Source organism: Pteropus medius, unplaced genomic scaffold, assembly GCF_902729225.1.
Source record: "Pteropus medius unplaced genomic scaffold, Ma_sr-lr_union100, whole genome shotgun sequence".
NCBI lineage: Eukaryota > Metazoa > Chordata > Mammalia > Chiroptera > Pteropodidae > Pteropus > Pteropus medius.
In genome coordinates, this window is record NW_024349519.1 from 11485149 (window position 1) to 11506476 (window position 21328).

General features: G+C 37.4%; 1 protein-coding gene across 1 annotated transcript in view; it reads right to left on the reverse strand.

The window, feature by feature from the left end:
- The window catches only part of FAR2 (fatty acyl-CoA reductase 2), a 95165-nt gene extending 85001 nt beyond the window's left edge, over window positions 1-10164 (reverse strand). Inside the window, exon 1 of the mRNA XM_039882404.1 lies at window positions 9839-10164. The gene's annotated coding sequence lies outside the window, so the exon portion shown is untranslated. The remainder of the gene's footprint in view (window positions 1-9838) is intronic.
- Window positions 10165-21328: the final 11164 nt, after the last annotated feature.

The following is a 21328-nucleotide window of genomic DNA, read 5'->3' on the forward strand; positions in this document are numbered from 1 at the left end:
TTTGTCAATATACTTTCATCACCATATTCCATTGTGGCAAGGAAGAGTCACATACTAGGTCAAGTGTTAATTTCTTGGGTTTTAGGGATTGAATTGTGCCCTCTTCCCCTCACATATTGAATTCTAAAACATGGTATCTCAAAATGTGACCTTATTTGTAAATGTGACCTTATTTGACCAAGTTGTATATGTTAAGTAGTTAAAATGAGGTCATACTTTAGTAGGGCGAGCACCTAATACAATATGACTAGTAGCCTAATAAAAGAGGAAATTTGAATACAGACATAGACATACAAGGAAGGAAGATGATGTAACAACACAGGGTGAAGATGGCCATCTACAAGCCAAGAAGAGAAGCTTGGAACAGATACTTCCCTCACAGTCCTCAGAAAGAACCAACCCTGCTGATACCTTGATTTTGGACTTCTAGTCTCCAGATTTGTGAAACAATAAATTTCTGTTATTTAAAACATTCAGTTTGTGGTAGTTTGTTACAGCAGCCCAAGCAAATATATTGGCGAAATAATTGTCTATGGACCAGATAGCAGATGAAGTGAAAGGCTCCTGTGCATTAGGGGACCACTCCCCCGCCCCCCAACTAGCATCTCACACACTTGGCAAGGTTGCTCCTGTTTTGGAACAATGTGGTGCTCTGAATCACGTGACACACTGAAGAAAGAACGTGAAAACCGAAGCCTTCCAAACAGTTGTATGGTCCCTATGAGGAATCCACAGAGGGGGTCTTTCCTGACCTGGCAGTGGCCTGGGTCCAGGGTGTTTCAAAGAGGAGAAAATGGTCCATGTGAGTGTTCTCAAAGGTACTGCCTTTGCTCCTGTCACAACCTCTTTGAGAATCTGATGAAAGCTATAAATCCTCTCACCCAGCAAATGCCCATATTCGTTTAGACTTAAGAGTATAGGTAAGGATTTTTAAGGCAGAGGATTAGTTTTTGATCTCTCTTCTAGAAATAAAGATGAATGGCTAAAGATAACAGGGTTTTCACTTGTTATCCCAGAAGTCAGCAACCTAACTACTGGCCACATACCAAGGTTCAAAGGTATTCTGGAAGCTTTGTAACTTTCCCACATTGGTTGTTTTTGCTCTTCCCCCTTTTTTCCACAGTGATTAGCAGTTGATTACTTAAAAACACAAAGAGATTGTGTGTCTTTCTTTAGACGCAGAAAAGAAAAAGGGAAGCCTGAGGATGGAACCTACTGCGGATTTTGGGGAAAAGTGAGGAACTAAGGGATGACAGCACAGGTGAATTAATCCTTGGGACTTGGGGCGAATAAAAGAGAATACTGTTCCCTTGAGAACAATTTTCATTCTCTTCCCTGTGGACTTTCTAATATTTCATTTTAAAACTCTGTTTCCCATCATAGCCTCATTAAGTGTTCAGTGTTCAGGTCTTTGGGAAGTGAAATCATTGACTGAGGCTGGGTAGGAGGGGAAGAAAGGGACAGAAAAGCATTTGAGTATTCTATATTTTCACACTGAGGATATTAACTAAAAAAATTCAAACCCCTAAGTTGTGACTGGTTAAACATTGCTAAAAGAGTAAGTGGCACTGAAGTTTAAAGGCAGGTACTACAACTTGTTCACCATTGTATTTGCAGAGCTAAACACCCTGTCTGGCACATGATAGACACTCAGTAAATCATATGAATGAATGAATGAATGAGTGAATAAAGAACGAATGAATGGAATGGTCATGAAATTTACAGTAATAAGATTTGGATACTAGTTTACACTCATCTATTAAATAGTGTGCGACAGTTACTTTATATCTTTGGGACTATCTCTTTTTTTATATAAAATGAGGGAACTGGACCAAAATTAGATAAAGTACTCAGACATTCTACAATTTAGAATATGAATATACTTAGTTAAGGCAAAGCTATTTGCAGTCACCACTGTGTATAATAGATAAGGTGGTGTGATATGTGGCAACATATAGTATGTCTAGGAGTTCAGGGACATCTAATTCGAGCTAATTTCACTCTGTCCTAAAAGATACGAAAACCTAATTTACCTAAAATGCAATCCTGTGATTGGCGTACACTCTGTGGCAATTGCAAAACCATTTCTTCAGGCAGGACTAGACCAAAATAGTAGGAGGACAAGAAGGAAGAGGCAATGTCACAGTTCCATGAAGAAGAGAGTTTTGGTAAGCACAATATGCTGAGAAAGAAGGAAACTGCTCATTTGGATGAGAGAAATTAACTCTTTCAAATCATCAAAGATTCCTACACCTTTGAGAACAGTTTTGTAAGTGGCTTTTAATGCTTTCAAAGTCTTTTGGTAAGAGAGCAAGTGTCCAACTTTTAGATTATATACTTCTCTTGAGGGTAGCTATGTCCTGAAGGTCTTATGATAATAAAACACAGTAGAAATAAGATTTAATCCATAATGAGACAACAGTTGCAGAGTAATCTAAACAAAAATACACGGACTGACATAAAGGTGATTTCATTAGTATTTACCCAGGTATCTTATTTATATCTATGTTTCATGTGGAATTAAGTGGACAATTTCTCTTAAGTTTTAGATAAATGGCTTTATTTTTATTAAATGAATACTGCCCATCTTTAAGATGTTTTTATTACTAAACAAAAGTATGCTATTACTATCCACACATTTTTTAATAGTGAATGTCCTTTCTTGAAAGTAATAAGCAAAAACCTTCAATACATAGACACACACTGAATTATTACACACATCTGGGCAGATTCCTCCAGTTTCTTGACAATATTGTACATGGGCAGATCTAACTCTGCTCGAAGTTCGTAAGTGGTTTCAAATATATTGGGACCAGAAACATAGTTTAACCGTCTTCTTAATTTTTAACTATCCTTTCCTCAACAATACCTGGGATTTGTGCTGACTTTTGTGGAATGTGTCCTCTCACTGACCTGTGATAGATAAAGCACTATTTTTCTAACATGTAGAGCATTTTCACAACGACTTTTTCTTATTTCTTGGCTCAGGAAATATTAGTCTTGCCTCCTGTGATCATCCTGTTATTCACTAGTGAATGTTACTGACCCAACAACTCCTCAGCTGAAGTAAAAGGATGAATAAGTAGACAGAAGTGGCCATCTTTTTGCCTTTTGTACACAGATTCACAGGAAAGAGACTTTGCTTTCCCTTCCTTCCCTCAAATGTGTGCTTCAGTGTTTTGGGGCCATCTTTGGAGGAGACTGGGAAGTTAAAATGCCTTAAACATAAGATAATAGTATGTCCAAAAACCATAGGGAACACATTGTCAATTGTAGCTTGAAAATGCTTTTGCTGGACTGCAAAGGCTGAGGATACAAATTTATCTAAGACTTTTAAAATAAACCATGACTAAAACAATAAACAAATGCTATTCTTAGTCTCTGGTAATTATAGTAATTTTTCTCTGCCTGCTTAATCACATTGTTGACTACATAATATTCTTTGCTTTGGTACAAGTGTTGAATAAAATGAAAAAATGCCAATTGAATGATCTCACCTTTTTTAAAGGTAGGTTTCTGAGTTAGTCATGAAAAATCCCCTGATGAATGTGGCTGGCACATTTCATACTGTTTAATTCCCACAGAATACCCTGATCTGGAAAGATTTCATGATAGTAGTGATAGACCTAAGCACCAAACCTCTTATCTTCTGGTTCTAAGTCCCATGGCAGTATTTGGACCAGTTGTTCTCACATTTTGTACCTGAGCTATGTCGCTTAGGTATGAAGCACCTGGGGATTTTCATGTGAAAAATCCTGATTCGATAGGTGCGAGTGGGGACAATGAAATGTGTATTTCTGTCACCCCAAAATTAAGACTGTCATCCTTGAGTCATTACTCTTCACAAAAAGTGTGCATTAATAAAAAGTAAATTTGCTTCATTATTGAAATAATAATTGGAGGTAGCTACTAATGGGAAATTCATGCTCAGAGGTAGCAGATTTCAACAAGTAAGTAATATTAATCACCTACCGCCTCTGCCTCTTGGGTCTCTGCTTATGTTTACCTGAGTGCCCATCATCTATATATGAGTTTGAATGTTTGAATAACTCCCAAAAGCTATCACCTTCAAGACTATCTTCATCTCCTCACATCGGCATGTAACATTAGCTGTACTAGTCATCGATAGTAAATAGCACAGTCATGACTCCAACGCCAATAACACTTGAGGAGCTTCTAGGAAGTCAGTTTAGCTATCTGTATATTTATCACTGCTATAGACTGAATGTTTGAGTCTATCGATTCAACTCCAATTGAAATTTAGTCTCCAATATGGTGGTGTTTGGAAGTGAGGCTTTTGGGAGGTGACGAGGCCATGAAAGTGGAGCCTGCCAGAATGAGATTAATGACCTTATAAAAGTGACTCCAGACAACTTCCTTGCCCCTTCCCACATGTGAGGTTATAATGAAATGACATCTATAAACCAGGAAGTGGGCTTTCCCAGCCTTTAAAACTGTTAAAAATAAATTTCTGTTGTTTAAAAGCCACTCAGTCTATAGTACTTTGTTACAGAAGCCTGAACTAACTAAGGCTACCCCCTACTATATAAAACAAATGAAAAACAAATCTATTAAAATTATCTATGGCTGGTGAGTTTAACAGCCTAGAACAGAGGTTAGCAAAACCTCTTCTGTAAAAGGCCAGATGACAAATATATTAGCTGTCGCTGGTCACAATTGCTCATGGGGTAGGGCACTAAAGCAGCCGTAGCCAACGTGATGAATTGATGCAACGCACTGGCTGATTTCCAACTAGACTTTCTTTATGAACAATGAAATTTACATTTCATAAAACTTTCTAGTGCCACAGCACATTATTCTTCTTTTGATTTTTTTCCAACCATTAAAAACTATAACAACGATTCTTAGTTCAAAGGATATACAAAAACAAGCTGGGGCCAGATTTTGACCCTTAGGCCATAGTTTGCTGATCCTTGGGCAAGAGAACCAAGCCATGGCCAAGTTCATAGCTGTGTGAGTTTGTTTCTTCTGTTTGGCTCTGTTGCATTGTTCTTTGGTCACAGATTGCATTCCTGACTCCACTCCACCACCATGCAAATGAATTGGGGACCAGGAAAGAAAATGTAGGCAATTCATTGCAATATCACTGCTCCTGCACACATACCCTATGTATTCACATTGTGTTGCTCTGCAGGAGATATATTACAAACATCAAATAAGGCCCAAGCCTACCACAGAACACATAGGCCCGGTGAAGTCTTCCCCACTGTTTGCGCCTCAGGTTCCTCACGAGTAAATCTAGAGAGGTCCTGCATAGCCTTACCAAGAAAGTAGAAATTTTTTAAAAAGAAGTTTTTCATCAGACTGCAGAGCTTCCTTGTGAATCTCTCCTTACCTCTTATCTATATAGCAGAATTGTTTTCATCATCAATTTAAAGCCTATTAACAGAGTCAGTTCTGGTCTCCTGCTTTCTTCCAACTACATAGCATGAAAAACATAAGAGAAGTTGATGGTTAATAGAGAGCTGTGGATGTTAAGAGGTTTAATCTATTAATATAGGGCAGTATTTCCCAAAGCGTGTTATGCTGAATGCTGAATCTGTTAAATGTTCTGCCAAAAAAAGCATTTCAAGGTCAAACAAGTTTAGGAAGTATGGCATAAAATATCTCTTCTTTCTTGAAGATTCTTAATGTGCATTAGTATATTAAAGGCTCTGAGGATTCCTGCAATAAAACTGCTTAACTGGGTTAAATCAAAAGTTTCTTAAGCTTATATGATCAGAAAAGCTTTTTTCCCTTCACTTAACTGTTATTAATATCCTAAGAAACTAGTGATCCTAGACTACATTTTGGGAAACACTGATATAGACAACAAGGAAGACTGGAAAGGTTTTTGCTGAGTGAGTTATGTTTCAGAATAATCACTTTGGTGAGGATCAGGCCTTTCTCTCCTAGTTTTTGACATTTTAAGAAATTACTCCTTATTCTATCCACATGCTCAAGCCAGAAAAATAAGTGCCATATTTGTTGTGGTGGGAACCTTTAAAAAATATATAAAATGCATGCATAGTTTAAAAATAATTCTAACAGTACAAATGATAGTATGAAAAGCCTCCTTCCTCCTCTCTCTCAGCTCTACTCAACAGCCTGGTATACTTTCAAGAGGTACCAAGTAGGGTTAGCAGTTTTCATTCATTTTTCAGTTCTTCTTATGGAAACTAAATCATATGCATTGGAGACTTTTGTTTTGGAATAAAAACATTTAACAGTATGTACTGAAAGAATTTATTCTCACACTGCTTTCTGCCTCACCCACCTCTCATATCCACTCTATCACCAAGTTCTACTTTCAAAATGCATCTAGTCTGTGCTTTTCTCTTAATCTTCCCTGTCAGTACTGTTGCCTGCTCTCTGTCCTAAATGGTTTCCTGCTTCCAAGCCTTCTAGTCCATTCTCTTATTGTAGTCATAAAGATCTCTTTAAAATAATAAATTAGACAGTCTCTGGCTTCAAAGTCTTCAATGGCTTCTCATTAAAATGAAATTCAAAATCTTTATCCAAGTCTGTGAAGTTCTGCACGGCCAGGCTACTACCTACCTTCCCATACTCATATCCAGCCTCTCAGCAAATCCCTCACACAACTCCAGCCACACGTGCCTTCTTTCTGTCCCTTGTACCCTGCTAGCCTTTTTCTCTCCTCATAGCCTTCCTATTTGCTATTTCCTCTGCCCAGATTGCTTTTTCCACTATTTATTTTTTGCCAAGTTGACCCCTATGACTCTTTCAAATATCGATTTAAATCTTTCTTTGTCAAAGAGATCTTCCCAGAGCACCATCTGAGTCAGCCCCTGTTTTTTTTTTCTTCATAGCAATATGAAGAAAAAAATATGCTTTTCTCCATATTCCTTTCAACACTAAATGCTGTAAAACTGGCATGATATCTGGTCACAAAATGGGCTTAATCATTATTTTCTACATGAATGAAGCTAGCCATTGGAAGGTTCACTTTCAGTTTTATTTCCCACCTTTTCTTTACATAGAACTTTAGCCCTGTCCAAATTTTCACTTTTTTTCTCACATTTACCACACAGATGACTCATTCATTAATCTCTATTAGTAGAGGAACCACTTCAGTTTATCTTATTCTCTTCTCGGGAGCTCATTGCACTTACTTTCTCTATCATTCATTTTGTGCCAAATCTTATGTTGCCTTGTAACAACTTATCTGTATTAATTAACACTTTATATTTACATATTTTGTCTTGTCAAAGATGCCATAAGTCTATCGAGGACAGGACTTGGTACTTCATTTCCTAAAGTATACAGCATGCCTCTGATCAGAGTAATTGCATGAAAGGATGCTCCATCTCTTTGAGTGCCCCCTCATAAGACTTTAACGTGGGATTTTGACCCATTTCCTTTCACTCTGTTTTCTTCCTCAGTCCTGCTGAGCGTGTTGCTATCATGCTGGGAATGAAAGCTTGTATAAAGTTCTGAGGTCAGAGAGATTAAGGGGACAGAGGATATGCCCAAAGTTTCTCTGTTTCTCCCCCAGTGTTACAGGAGGTGAAGACAGCTTGGTAAGGGACTAGGTGTACTTCGTATTGCTAGGTGTCTCCTAGAATATATAAAAGAGCGACTTGTTCAAGATTTTGAAAACGGAGATTTTTAAAAATTTAAATGAAGCAAAAAGGATTACCTCCTCAAAATATTTCAATCATTGACTTTGATTCTCATTGTTCAATTTTTGGATGAATTTAATTTAGTACAATTTAATGGACTCAATTACCAATTTAATTCAGGAAGTATCTTTGAGATTCAATAAGTAGAACATTAAACCAACTGTGGGGCCCTTCTAAGTATAAGGCCCTGAATGACTGCACAGTTTGTGTTTCCATGAAGTAGGGCCTGCCTGGGGTCTCTGGATGACTAACATTTGGGTGGCTGGGTATTGAGGAGACTGTGAATTCCTGAATTTGTAGGCAGAATTCTGTGTTAATGTGCATATTTTTGTTTCGCATATTCCATAGTTTTTGTCAGATTTTTAAAGTGGTTTGTTAATACAATAAAGTGTTAAGAATGCTTCTTCAAGAATAATAAATGTTCTCATGGAGCCCATGATAGATTGGCAGGGACCAGCGTGCTGGTTGTCACTGTGCATGAGCCTTTAGAAGAATGTGTTGTGAATGAATATGAAAACAAAGGTCTAAGGCTGTCCAGATGTTGCCAGAAAGAAATACACTCAAGAATGCATCTTCGAAAGATAGAAAAGCAAATAGTGAGGTGTTCAAGATGACCATCTTCTCTATAAATCCCAAAGTAATACCCCCAAATGAACTATTTTATTTTTACTCCCTTAAAGGAGGTTCTCCCTCTTCTGTAATTGGGTGTCACATTCCCTCCTTTAAATAAAGGAGAAATGTATCACTGTAAGATTTACCAACTCATAGTAATTTATATCTATTTTATTGATCAATATAACCCAATGTTAGAAATTGGAGTAAGGTAGGAATTTGTTAATAAAGCAGGTGTAGAAGATGCCCTCAGAGAAAGGAAAAGAGTACTCCAAAGACCTGCATCCTGAGAAATACTACAGATAAAATGTTGCAATGCTTGAGACTGGCTAGTATAAGCCTGTGGTCATCAACTAGAAGTGTCACACACAAATATCTCTCAATGTAGGTTTTGCTGAAAAGCCTGCTACTGAAGTTTTAGTGGCTGCCTTAAAATTGTATTTAGTCCCTTTGCCCTTTAAGACTAAATATGCTCCTCAGACACATCTCCAACTCAGAAATGGGGATATAGAGAGATGAGTAATCGACACCACAGAGTAATTCTCAAATTTCTATTTGCACAGTGTCAAAATTCTCTTGTAGCCTCCCACAAGTAGAAAAGCACGATTCATTCGTTTCCTGGTCACTCTGTTGTGCCCACCCTGTTCTTGCTCAAGGCACCGTGGGGGCACTCTGTATGATTCAACTCGCTACCAAAGCTCTTGCAAATCCAGCAAGGACCTTGGTTGCTCACACCAGGTAACTTAGCATTAACGAATAAGTGTTCATAATTCAACCCATCCCGGAAGGCGAAAGAGTAAGAGGCTGGCAAGTGGGATGCCCTCCTATGGTTTCTAGGATTCAGCTGGTCATTAATTCTTTTAATGGAATGGAATTGCCTCGCGGGGAATTTAACTCTCCTTCTAGCAAGCCATCTATTCCAATTGGAGTTTTCTGGTACTTGTTTCCTTGCTCTCTCCATGATGCCCAGGCCACGGGAAGAGGTAGAAAACTTGCAACTGGGCACAGACCCCGCGCTAGCCGCCCCAGCCTGTTCAGCATCTGGCTGAGTACCCGCCAGGTGGGAATGAGAGGGTCAAGACGCGCGCATTCCGGGGTGGGGCAAGGGGCATGCGAGGCCGCAATCCCGGGGTCTGCAAGCTGGAAGCGCAGGGTGGGCCGCTCCGGCTGCCGCTTCGCCACACATGGCCCTCGAGTCCGCACGCTCTCTCCAGGCATAGCTCTAGGGGCCAAGGAGGCCTGGCGAGACGCCAGCGGGCGCTTCCCGCCCTCGGTCCCTCGGTCCCCCGCTGCCCTGGTTTGGCTCCCAAAGTTAACCCTTGCCGGCCAGGCCCACACGCCGCCCTTCCGGGCCCCGCGCACCCCACCTTGGTGCGCTATGCCGGCACCCAACACGCCCGAACCCCGGGCTGACCGCGGCGTGGGCAGCACCAGCGGACAGATCCTCGGAAAGCGCTTCCCTGTTCCCGCGCCGCCGCGCCCTCCTCCCCCGGCCGAGCCCTCTGTCCCCGGCCACCCCAGCCCACTCTCTGCCTCCCGAGCCTTGGGCTCTGCGAGCCGCTGGGCTGCGGCCCCTGCAATACCTGCTTCTCCCGCTCGGCTTGGGGTTCGACTCTTGCTCCTCAAAATCCCGGTCCTTCCCCGAGGCTACGGGAAGTACTCCAGCTACAAGAAAACCGCTCTCGTCTTTCGGCTCCCTAACGTGACACTCTAATATCTGGCTCGGAGACTGGCTGTGAGAAGGGAAGAAAGCACCCTCCTTCCGACCTTTCCTGCTGCCGCCGAGGCCTCGGCGTGCGGCGCGGAGCAGGCGGCAGCCTCTGGGCGGAAGGAGGTCGAGGGGCTGGCGGGAACCCTACACGCGGAGGGGCGACAGCCCCGAGGGCAGGGCGCCCGCGCAGGCCTATCCAGACCCTCCATTCATTCAGCACACACACAAAGGGTCAGAGGTTTTGATGGGAACGGTTTGTTGACATATCTCCTCCGCTCCGTCCCACCCCTGCTCCCCCACGACTGCACACACACCCGCATCAGAAAAAAAAAAAAACAAACAGCCTAAACTGCGCGTTTACTCAGCTTACCCATTCTGGTTCTGCACACCCCGTGGTAGGGATGCTCTTGCATCTGCTCCAAACTCTGCGGAGGCGCCCTGCAATGACCCCCCAGGGCAGTGTCCTTTTAAAAATCCCTGAGGGGCTTGATGCGCAAGTTTGCAGAGCAGAAATCAGGATCTATCTGGGTAGGGTGCAGGTGGGAGTGGGAACGTGGATAGGAGACTGGAAAGGATCACATGTGGGCTGAAGGGACAGCGGCGGGCTAGCTTTATTAGGCAACCCTTAAAAAAAGAAGAAGACGTTTTGTTTCTTAGCCTGATAGCTGTTGGCGGCGATTTAGTTTTGTCATTGTTACATTTTAAACAGAAAACTGGATCCATCATCAAGGAAGACTTGCAGAGGGATGGAGAAGCACGAGAGTGGAGCTGTCATAGACCTCAGCGAGGATGTGCTGATAACCGGTCAACACCCAACTGAATTCTTAGGACAAGGTGGAAAGTAAATTCCCAAATAAATATGCCCTATGAGCTGTCTTCATTCCCCTCATTACAACAACTGACATACTGATAAAGACATAAAATTTAATTCATGAAGATCAGAATTAATGAAATTAGTTCTTTCTTTCATTAAAAAAATTACACTCATCTTGAATTCTCTTCTACTGGACTGTCTTCAATTAATTGTGTTAAGGAAAATGCAGCCTAAAGACTCTGTGGCTAATTTCCCCTGCAGACTGCCAGAAAGCAACAGAGAAAGGAAAAGTTAAGGCCAAATAAATATACTTTGTTACCCCTCTCCCGACTCAAGAATAAGTCTAAATGTGTTCTCAGGATATGTATGACAGTACTTGAAAAGATGCTGCCAGATGTTAGTGAGAAAGTGTTGAAATCACTTATCATATAGCAGGTAGAAGGTAAATTGTTACAACTCTTTGGAAAGCAATTTAGCAACACATATCCAAGTCAGATATTTAATCATTCAGTTTTTTGTTTCGGTTTGTTGTTGTTGTTGTTGTTGTTATTTTACTGTTCTGAACCTTTTGGTAAAGGAGTCCCATTTCTTAGAATGGATCCAAAGGAAATAACCAACAAAAAGGTAAATGCCAGATAGACAAAGTTACAGGTTTACTACAGCATTATTAATAAAGTAGACAACAAAACACATACGTTCAATTGAGTGTTAATCGATAATATGCAACATTATTATAGATTACAAAATCTTATTTTAATTATTGCCATTAAAAATGATATTTCTTTATGGATAATGTATTAGTTTGCTAGCGCTGTCATATCTAAGTACACAGACTGGGTGGCTTAAACTACAGAAATGTATTGTCTCAGAATTCTTAAGGCTATAAGTCTAGAATGGAATTGTCAGCAGAGTTCATTCTTTCTGAGGGCTGTGAGGGAGAATCTATTTCATGCCTTTCTTCTGGTGAGTAATGCCTGGCTTTTCTTGGCTTGTAGAAGCATAACCCCAATCTTTGCCTTCATCCTCACATGATGTTCTCCCTGTGTGAGTGTCTGTGTCCAAGTTCAAATTTCTCCTTTTATAAGGACATCGGTCACATTGGATTAGGGCTTACCCTAATGACCTCATCTGAATTCATTGCATCTGTCACAACTCTATTTTCAAATAAGGTCACATTCTGAGTACTCAGGATTAGGACTCCAAACATATAAATTTGATAGGGATAGGGGAAAGTGTTAGGGAGTAGGACAGACTTCAGATAATAACATAAAAAGCAATGAAGGGGGTTGAAAAGTGGCTCCCCCAAAAATACATCCCTGTGCAAATCTCTGGAAACTATGACTGTTACCTTATTTGGATAAAAGAGTCTCTGCAAATATAATGAATTTCATTATCTTGGAAGGTCATCCTAGATTATCCAGGTTGGCTCTAAATCCAATGGGGAAAAAAATAAAATAAGTTTAAAAAAATAAAATAAATAAATCCGATGGCAGGTGTCTCTCTAGGAGAAAGGCAGTGGGAGATTTGGGACACATGCATATTGGGCAAGAAGATGTGAAGACAAGGCAGAGGTTAGAGTGATGTGTGGCAAACAAACAAAGGAGGCCAGGGAATGCCCACAGCCACCAGAAGCTGAGAGAGAGAAAGTAGGATTCTCCCCTAGAACCTCCACAGGCAACATGGCCTACATCTTCATTTCATTTCTTATTCCACAAATAGGACGTGAGAACGATGGGTAATTTAACAAAGTGATTAATTTTAAAATCAATTTATTTAAAAATCAGTCTCTTAAATACCTTCTTCCACTGATTTTTTTAATATGACTACATTTCACATTTCGGATTTCACTGTAAAAAAATGATGAAAGTGCTTGATAAAAAGCCTGGCCTTCTCTTGCTAGAAGATCTTTGCCATGAGATCAGGGCATACTCAGCTTGCAGACTTGGGGATCTTGAGGACAGCTGAGTTAGCATGGTCTTTATTGCCCTTTCTAGCTCTATTGTTTTATGTTCTGTGATTTTTCTTTTCCTCCCTAGACTTCAGTTTTAAGAATTCTCTTTATTCAACATAAATCAGGAGTTATATATGTCAACAAGCTCAGGAGATTACTTAACAAGTTCCTTAACAACAAGCCTTTCAATCTATTTTAAAGTAACATAATGTAGGGACTCAATTCTTGCTTGTTAAATGAATAAATTAAAATTAAAGTCAGTGAGGTTATGTCTACAGAATGATTTGTCATCAATATCTATGAAGAACTTAAAATAGCAGGGTTTTACGTTTAAAAGTTGCTTTCTTCACCTTTATTTTTAATTATCAAGACAGTTCTATTATGGGTACCTTCTCTTTGGGAAAAGTCACACACTGAAGCAAATGACTTGTTGAGGCCAAGAAATAAATGAGTAATATTAGGTTTGTTAAAAAGTGGAGAGTGGCATTAGATCATACTTCATTCTAAAAAGAATTGGAGGGAGAAAAATAACAAATTTCTTGTTTTAGTTAAAAATGTGGCTATTTTGTTTTTTACCAGATTGCTTTGAATTAAAACAGGAAGTCTGTTGTACTAAGATTTATGACTTGGCTGTTACGTGCAAGGCCATGATGTGAAATAAAACATGGATATTTTCAATTAAAAATTTTCTAAAGAAGCCATGATGCAATTGACGAGTTTCATTAATGCTACTCAGTGCCTAGATCCATGTGTTTCCTAGCCCCTAGTCCCATTTTGAGACCAGAACTCTCAGCTTTGATACACTTCATGCCATTCGTTTTAGGATCTGTCCCATCTAGGAGCTGAAAACACAAAAGAAGCTTGGTGAGCTCCTTGAAGCTGCAGGCCTCAGACTTAGGTGAGTTGTGGAGCTACTGGGCTTCCCTCTTTCTACTCAGTTTTCTTAGTAGTAATGACCTATATCAAAAGCACTGAAAATGATAAATGGTAATGGAGAACTATTCAAGGGCCAGGCTAATCACTGAATTGCTCTTCCACTTCCCAGCATTGGTCTTGTTCCTTTATTATCCAATGTTTAAGTAATATTAAAAGTGAATGAAGCCTATCTTGCCTTCAAAGAACCTGTGGTCTATTGCGAGAGGCTGACTGCTGTATTATGACTGTATTACAGTGTCATATATAAAATTCTAGGGGATAGTCTGCTAGTGCAGAAAAAGGCACCTCACCCATTGAAGAAGGTGGGGTTCAGAGGAGTGTTTGGTACAGGAAGGATTCTTGGTGATAAATAGGAGATATTTTCCTGATGCAATGAGGCTTTGGAGTAACATGGGAGAAAAACTGCTCATGCAGAAAAAAATAGCTTGTTCAGAAAGTAAATAAGAGACCATGTAGTGTGTGTGTGAGGGTAGGAGGCAGAGACCTGCCAACATAGAAGCTCTAGGATGCTGGGCTAAGGCATTTAGATTTTGTTCTACAGGGGATGCAAAAGCTGTGAAAGGTTTGAGTCAGGAAATAATATGAGTAGGTTTTATTTTCAGCAAATAAAAAAATTGTAGCTGCGTATGGGATAAATTTGAGAGGAGCATGCCTGAAAGCAAGAAACCAGTTGGTGATTTGGAGTAATATGGAGATATTGAAAATGATCATCAGCTTTCAGTTTCATGGCACTTTTTAGAAAACAGTGCAATGAGGCACTGGGAGAATATGAGCTCTGGAGCCAAATGGGCTGGGTTTGAATTTTGACACACCACTATATGACCACGGGTGTGTTATTAATCTCCAAGACTCTCGTTTTCTGCATGTGTAAAATGAGGATGAAAATAAAGATATTTTATCAGTTACTATAAAAAAAATTAAACAAGATAACTAATACATATTGCATAGCACATGGTATTATATAGTACTTTATAAATGTTAGCTATTATCATCACATAATAAAGAGAAAAATGAATAATAAGACATAGTGAAGAATATCAATGACATTTCCGGACTGTCTAAACACTTCTTCCAACTTAAAGTCTTAAAAATTGTTTTTGTTCCAGCAAGGATGTAGGAAAAAACTCTACCAGAATGAAAAAAGTAAGGGAAATAGAGTTGTTTTCTGCAGAAGACAAAATCCTGGCTTTATTGACATGCATTCTAGATTTTAAGATGCAGAAGTGTATAGTTGGCATGGCCTTGTGTTAAGGTAGATAAAGAAAAAAATTCAAAGAATGGCATCAATATTTCTGCAGTGTGTTTACTGATGATGAGAAATGTTCGATATCAGTAACTAGAGATTCTATCAACATTCGAAAAGCTTCACTGTCCAGAGATGTTTGATGAAAGCTCAGTTCTTTCTGGCTGACTCCACCAGCTTCCACAGCATCTTTACCCGTCTGTCTGATGATAATGGAGAAGAGTACAGATGTGAAGTGGTTGATTTTATTCAATCTATTTTCTATGTATTTAATATTTTTATTTTTTAATTTTTGATGTATTTAAATTTTGTAATTCCACTTATTTTCTATATTTAAAATCAAATTATTTCCAAATGTTTCAAAATATAAAACGTATTATTGAGAGTTTTAGATAACATCAAAAAAAGTAATCAGCTGTATTTCAACAAAGCCCTAATGTAATACTCTTTTATGACTGCCCAGGTACTAGGCTGTCAAACTCTCTGGGCGTGTCTTCCTTCTTTACTCGCACACCCTCTTGCCCCAGTCTGGTCTGTCTAGCCTTGAAAATGAGACTTGGATAATTACAGACTTGGTAGAATCAATCTTTTAGTTGTGCTAAAGAGAACTAAAATTATAGGGTGAGTTTTCCCAAAAAGCACTACATTATATTATGAAAATAAGAGTTCTAGTTCTGCAGCTCCTCTGCAATCTAGTTATAACTCACGCAATTAACAGACGGGAAATTTATTTTTGTAAGAAACTGCCAAACTGTTTACCAATGTGGCTGTACCATTTTGTATTCCCACCAGCAATAAATGAGAGTTTCTATTGCTCCACAGCCTTGCCAGTATTTGGTGTTATCAGTATTTTAGATTTTGGCCATTCTAAAAGAAGTGTAGTATGACTTCATTTTAATTTGCAATTCCCTAATAACATATGATGTTGAACATCTTTTCATATACATATTTTCCATCCATATTTTTCTTTAATGAGGTTTTTATTCAGGTATTTTGCTCATTTTCAGTTTGAGTTGTTTGTTTTTTTATTGTTGAGTTTTAAGAGTTCTTTGTTTATTTTCCATACCACTTCTTTATCAGATATATTTTGTGCAAAAGGTTTTCTTCTAGTGTGTAGTGTGTCTACTCATTCTCTTGTTATATCAAAATTCTATTTTTTGAAGGGTGAATAATATTCTAGAATATATCACATTTTGTTTATCTACGCATCTGTTGATGGACATTTGGATTATTTTCCTCTTTTGGTGACTGAATAATGCTGCTATACAACATTGGTGTACAAATATCTGTTCAAGTCCCTGCTTCATTTGTTTTCTGGAGAAGGAGTGATATATCTAGAAGTTGAATTGTTGGCTATCTCTTTGCTTTTAAAAATTTTACAATAGTGCAGCTAAGCCATTATTCTCAATTATTACTCTGTCAATAAAGTAGTTATGTAGAATTCACAATAAGGCACTATTAAAACAACCTTTGCTTTTTGTTTAACTTTACCATTTCTTGTTATTAAGTGAAGAATGAATCAGAAGTCTGCCAACTTCAGTAAAGTAACTATGATCCTTGACTCCAAATGACTTCTCCTGAAAGGAAAGTGAAGTAAATAGAAGCAAATGGAAATTAATAAAATATATTTAAAAATAAAAGAGATGCCCCATAGTTCCCAGTTGAAAGAATAAATCCTGATTTCAAATAGAATCCTGATAAAAGTAGATTAGAATAAAAAGGATCACAGAGAATTCAAATGAAATTCTTGCCCCTTGCTTCCTCATAATCTACAAATATCCAAAAGAGAAGCAGTACAATATAACTGTATTTTCTATGCAACAAATAGTCCAGCTTTCCATTTTATACTCAAAGTACCAAGAAATAGGTATAAGAACCTTATGGTGATTCACAATCTTAACACATGAAAAGAGAAAATACTTTTTGATAACTAGCCTTTAATCAAGGTAACCTGTCACCAGGTAAACACAGAGATTGAGTTAAGTGTGTTTATGATCTGAATAGAAAGCATGTGTTTTGTATCTAAGATCTTTTAAAAGTTATGATATTTCCATTTAATATCTTCTAAAAATAAAATTATAAGTATGTGTAAGCAATAGAATTAAATCTTATATTAATAATATCATTCTTGTTAGATCTTTGACTATTATCTTAGTTTAACTATGGTCAAAGGTTTGTCTTCAATAAATGCTTGAGGGCCTATGGCTGTTTTCCTATGTTCTTTTAAACTTTTAAAGAGTATGTATTTCTTATTATATATAATCTGTTCTATATTATAGAAAAAGATGGAAATATGAACCAATTTGATTGAGGATAAATCTGTATCAAAAACCGGTGAAGATGGCCCACAATAGGATACCCTACCAGCGAGAGTAGATTAGGAAGTCTGGAGTTAAATACTCAACAAAGGAAAATAGAGTGAAATAGTCAATCACGATCAAGTGGCCTTTATCCCAGGAATGGTTTAATGTAAGAAAAACTATTAGGTCAACTCACAAAAACAAACAATCCTTTTCATTAGTGGCTAAAAAGGGGCATATGATAAAATTCAATATCGATTTCTTGTTTAAAACATTTTTTTAGCAAATAAGATTTTGAAGTTAATTTTATCAATCTAAAAAAGAATGTTTGCTACAGACCAATGGCCAAACTAATACTTAAGAGTGAAATACTAGAAACAGTCTCCTAACACCAAGGAAAAATTAAGTATGACAACTGCATAAGTTAGAATTCTATTTAACAAGCAAAAAGGAAATTTGTTGGAAAGTTCTCAAGGGCTCACAGATTTGTTGCTAGGCTGGAAGACCAGGCTTGGAAACAACAGGATTTGTGGAAGTCATAAAGTCAGGAAGCAGGATGGATGACAGAGATAATGTCTGATTAGAAATAGTCGTGGTGCAGCCCATCCACCAGAGCTACCTAGCTGCAATGGTTATTACGTCTAGAGGTATGCACAACGTCAGGTCACTGGCTCAAGATGCAAAGTCCCAGGAGAGAGTCACTCGACTAACTCTAAGTCGAGGGCTTCTCTCACCAACATTTCAATACTACTTATAATGAGAGTGTTCTCCAAATAGAGGTGAGGTGCTAATAGGAAGAGGAGATTGGGATGTTGGACATTGTTAAATGACACGTATTTACTATCTTACTATCATTGCTGACATTTACATTATTGTTTATTAATTAAGCCTTGCAATAATGTCCAGATCTCAGGAACTCCTGCATTAAAATTATATTTACAGTTCATGGTACATTAATGTGATCAATAAGTTGTAAATGTAATGAGCCAGATGTCATCACTGATGATCATTGAGTAAAGACCGATATTTTTCTGATATGTTTCTTTTAGACAACTTATTAGCTTCTTCTTTTTGCTTGACTGCCTTTTCTTCACAAAGGATGTTCACTTTAATGCAAGTCAGTAGTATTGATAATGAAAACTTCAATCATTTTTTCATCTTCGATTTTTTTTTTTACCTAATCAGTAGGTCTAAAAGTCTTAGAACAAATTTTTACCAGGCAAGATGCTAACATGGTATGATATGTAGTACATGTTGTAGACTGTATATGTACAAATTTTTTTTAATTTAAAACTAAAAAGGACATTTTAGTCAAACATTTTTGAGAAAGAACTGGATAACTAAGCTTTGCTTACTTTTCTCACAATTAATCTTTGATTTTTGTAAATTTTAAAAATCCATAAAGCAAACATAATAAATTTCTAATAAATTACTACCTTAAGCTAAAATGGAATTTCAATTTTCTAAAGATGATTTTGGTAGATTTAATTTAAATAATCATTATTAATTGATTTTAACTGATGATATTTACAACATAAAAATATAATGACAATATCAAACAATAAAACTACTAGAGTCATATACTGAAGTTATATAAACAAAATTTTAACCCAAGACACAATTTTACACATTCTTTGAAAAGCAGCTTCTTACAAAGTAACATGATCAGGCTTATAACCAAACTGTTTCAAAATTACTATAAAAGTGTGCTCGATTTTCTTTTTTATAGAAATAATTATGCATAAAGGTGCTGTTTTGACACTAAATGTGAAGAATGAAATTCATCTCTTTATCGGAAATCCTATGCTTGATTTTTGCTACACAACATTCAATTCTGGGTTAAATGAGATAAATGCATGCGCATGCACACACATTTTATTTTTAACTAAAATGAGATTTCTACCCTTGCTTTTTATGCTTGTAAACACAAGAAAAGTCTTGATTACACATGTTAAAAAATTGAAAACTGAAGTAGATTGCTCATTGTTTTTCTCTGGCTTGCATGATATACCTCTCACACAGAAATCCAGAACTTGTCTAGGGGCAGACTGGTAAATCTCATTTTAAGTGTAGCTCACAAAGTTTTTCTTTTTTCTGCCAAAGTCTCATTCCTAGGCTAAGTAGAAAGTTCGGAGAGAAGGAATAGAAATTATCATTCAGTTCTTATCTGCAGTTTTTTTGGCTGGTTTCAACAAGACTTGAAAACCATTGATATCCTTTTTTACTTTCAAATCCAAGCCTCAGTAGAAACATTAAAAGATTTCATTTTATAAAGATCTAGTTTCTTTTTAAGTTCAAGAATCACATAATGTGAAGTCAAAACATTTTTCTCCGAGCTTTGTAGACATTTGTTTAATTGGCTTATGTGATGAAAATGTCTACAAAGGTGGCTAGTTTCTATAGCCATTCTTCATCTTCAAAACATGCAAGAAAATCTAGACCTCTAGCTTTTTGAAATTCCTTCTGAAATTTATCTTTCAATTCACACAACTTATCAAGAACTCTTCATAGTTATGCCACCAGATTTCTGCATGTAGCAGGAGATTTAGTTGTTCTTAGTCTAGATTTTCACAGTGGTCATTTCATGAGCAAACTGGTCTTTGTTTAATAAAGCTAACCACTTAGCATCATCCTGAAAATTTTTCATATTATTTTCAAGAATATTTGATACCAGAATCCCTCTGTGAAGAAAGAAGTATGTTGTGACAAAGGCAAAATTTTCATATTTTTTATAAGAGAGGTGAAATCTTTCATGAACATAATTTATTGGAAGGGCAACACCCATACCAATGCCAGAACAGACTTTGTTTTTAGATATGATGACACAACAACATCTATATTTTGGGCTTTGCTTGTTTTGGCCAGCTCTTGAAACAGACATAATATCTTGAATTTCACCAATATATACAATTTTTACAAATGCTGTATACCATGGCTTTTATTGGTTAGGTTGACATCAAATTGGATAGTGAAGCTATTGTTCTTTAGGTTATTACACCGAACCTCTTGAGAGTCATGTGACAACTGATCAATATGTTGTTGATTTATCATACTATTTGAGAGTAGAAGCTTTTCAGTTTCTCATTCTGCAGGTTGTCCAAGCATTTTACTCACTATGATTTTACATGGTGGCATTATTCTTAACTACCCCATGAATGTTCTTTCTTGGGGCTAGTTCTGCTCTAAAATAACTTGATCCCTGAAACTTTACTGATTTTACTCCTCCCCTACAACTTTACTGAGGCTTGATTGACAAATAAAAATTATGTATATTTAAGCTATGCAACACAATATTTTTACATATGTATACATTGTAAACGATGAACACGATCAAGTTCTTTAACATATTCATCGCCTTACATGATTACCTTTTTTTATGGTGAGAACTCTTGAGATTTATTCTCTTAGCAAATTTCAAGTACACATTAATATTAACTATAATCACCATACTATACATTAGGTGTTTTAACTGAAATATTGAACATTTTGAATAATATATCTTATTTTCCTCCGCTTCCCTGCCTCTGGTAACCACCATTTGACTGTGTTACTATAACTTTAATTTTTTTTTAGATTCCACATATAGGTGAAATCATGAGATATTTGTTATTCTGTGTCTGCCTTATTTCATTTAGCATAATGTCTTCCAGTTCCATCCATATTGTTGCAAATGGCAGGATTTTTTCTTTATTTAAAGATAAATACTGTGTGTGTATGTACATGTGTTTGTATATATCGCATTTTCTTTTTCATTCATCTCTTGATAGACACAGGTTGTTTCCATATCTCGGCTGTTGTGAATAATGCTGCAATAATCATAGAGGTTCAAATATTTTTTTAAGATAGTCATTTTATTTCCTTCAGATATATACCTAGAAATGAGATTGCCAGATCATATGGTAGTCCTATTTTTAGTTTCTTGAGTAACCTCCATACTGTTTTCCATTATGGCTTCGTCAATTTATATTTCCACCAACAAACAGTGTACAAGCGTTCTCATTTCTCCACATCCTCACCAACACTTGTTACCTTTTGACTTTATAGCCATTCCTAATGGGTATGAAGGGATATCCCATTGTGGTTTTTATTTGCATTTCCCTGACGGTTAGTGATGCTGA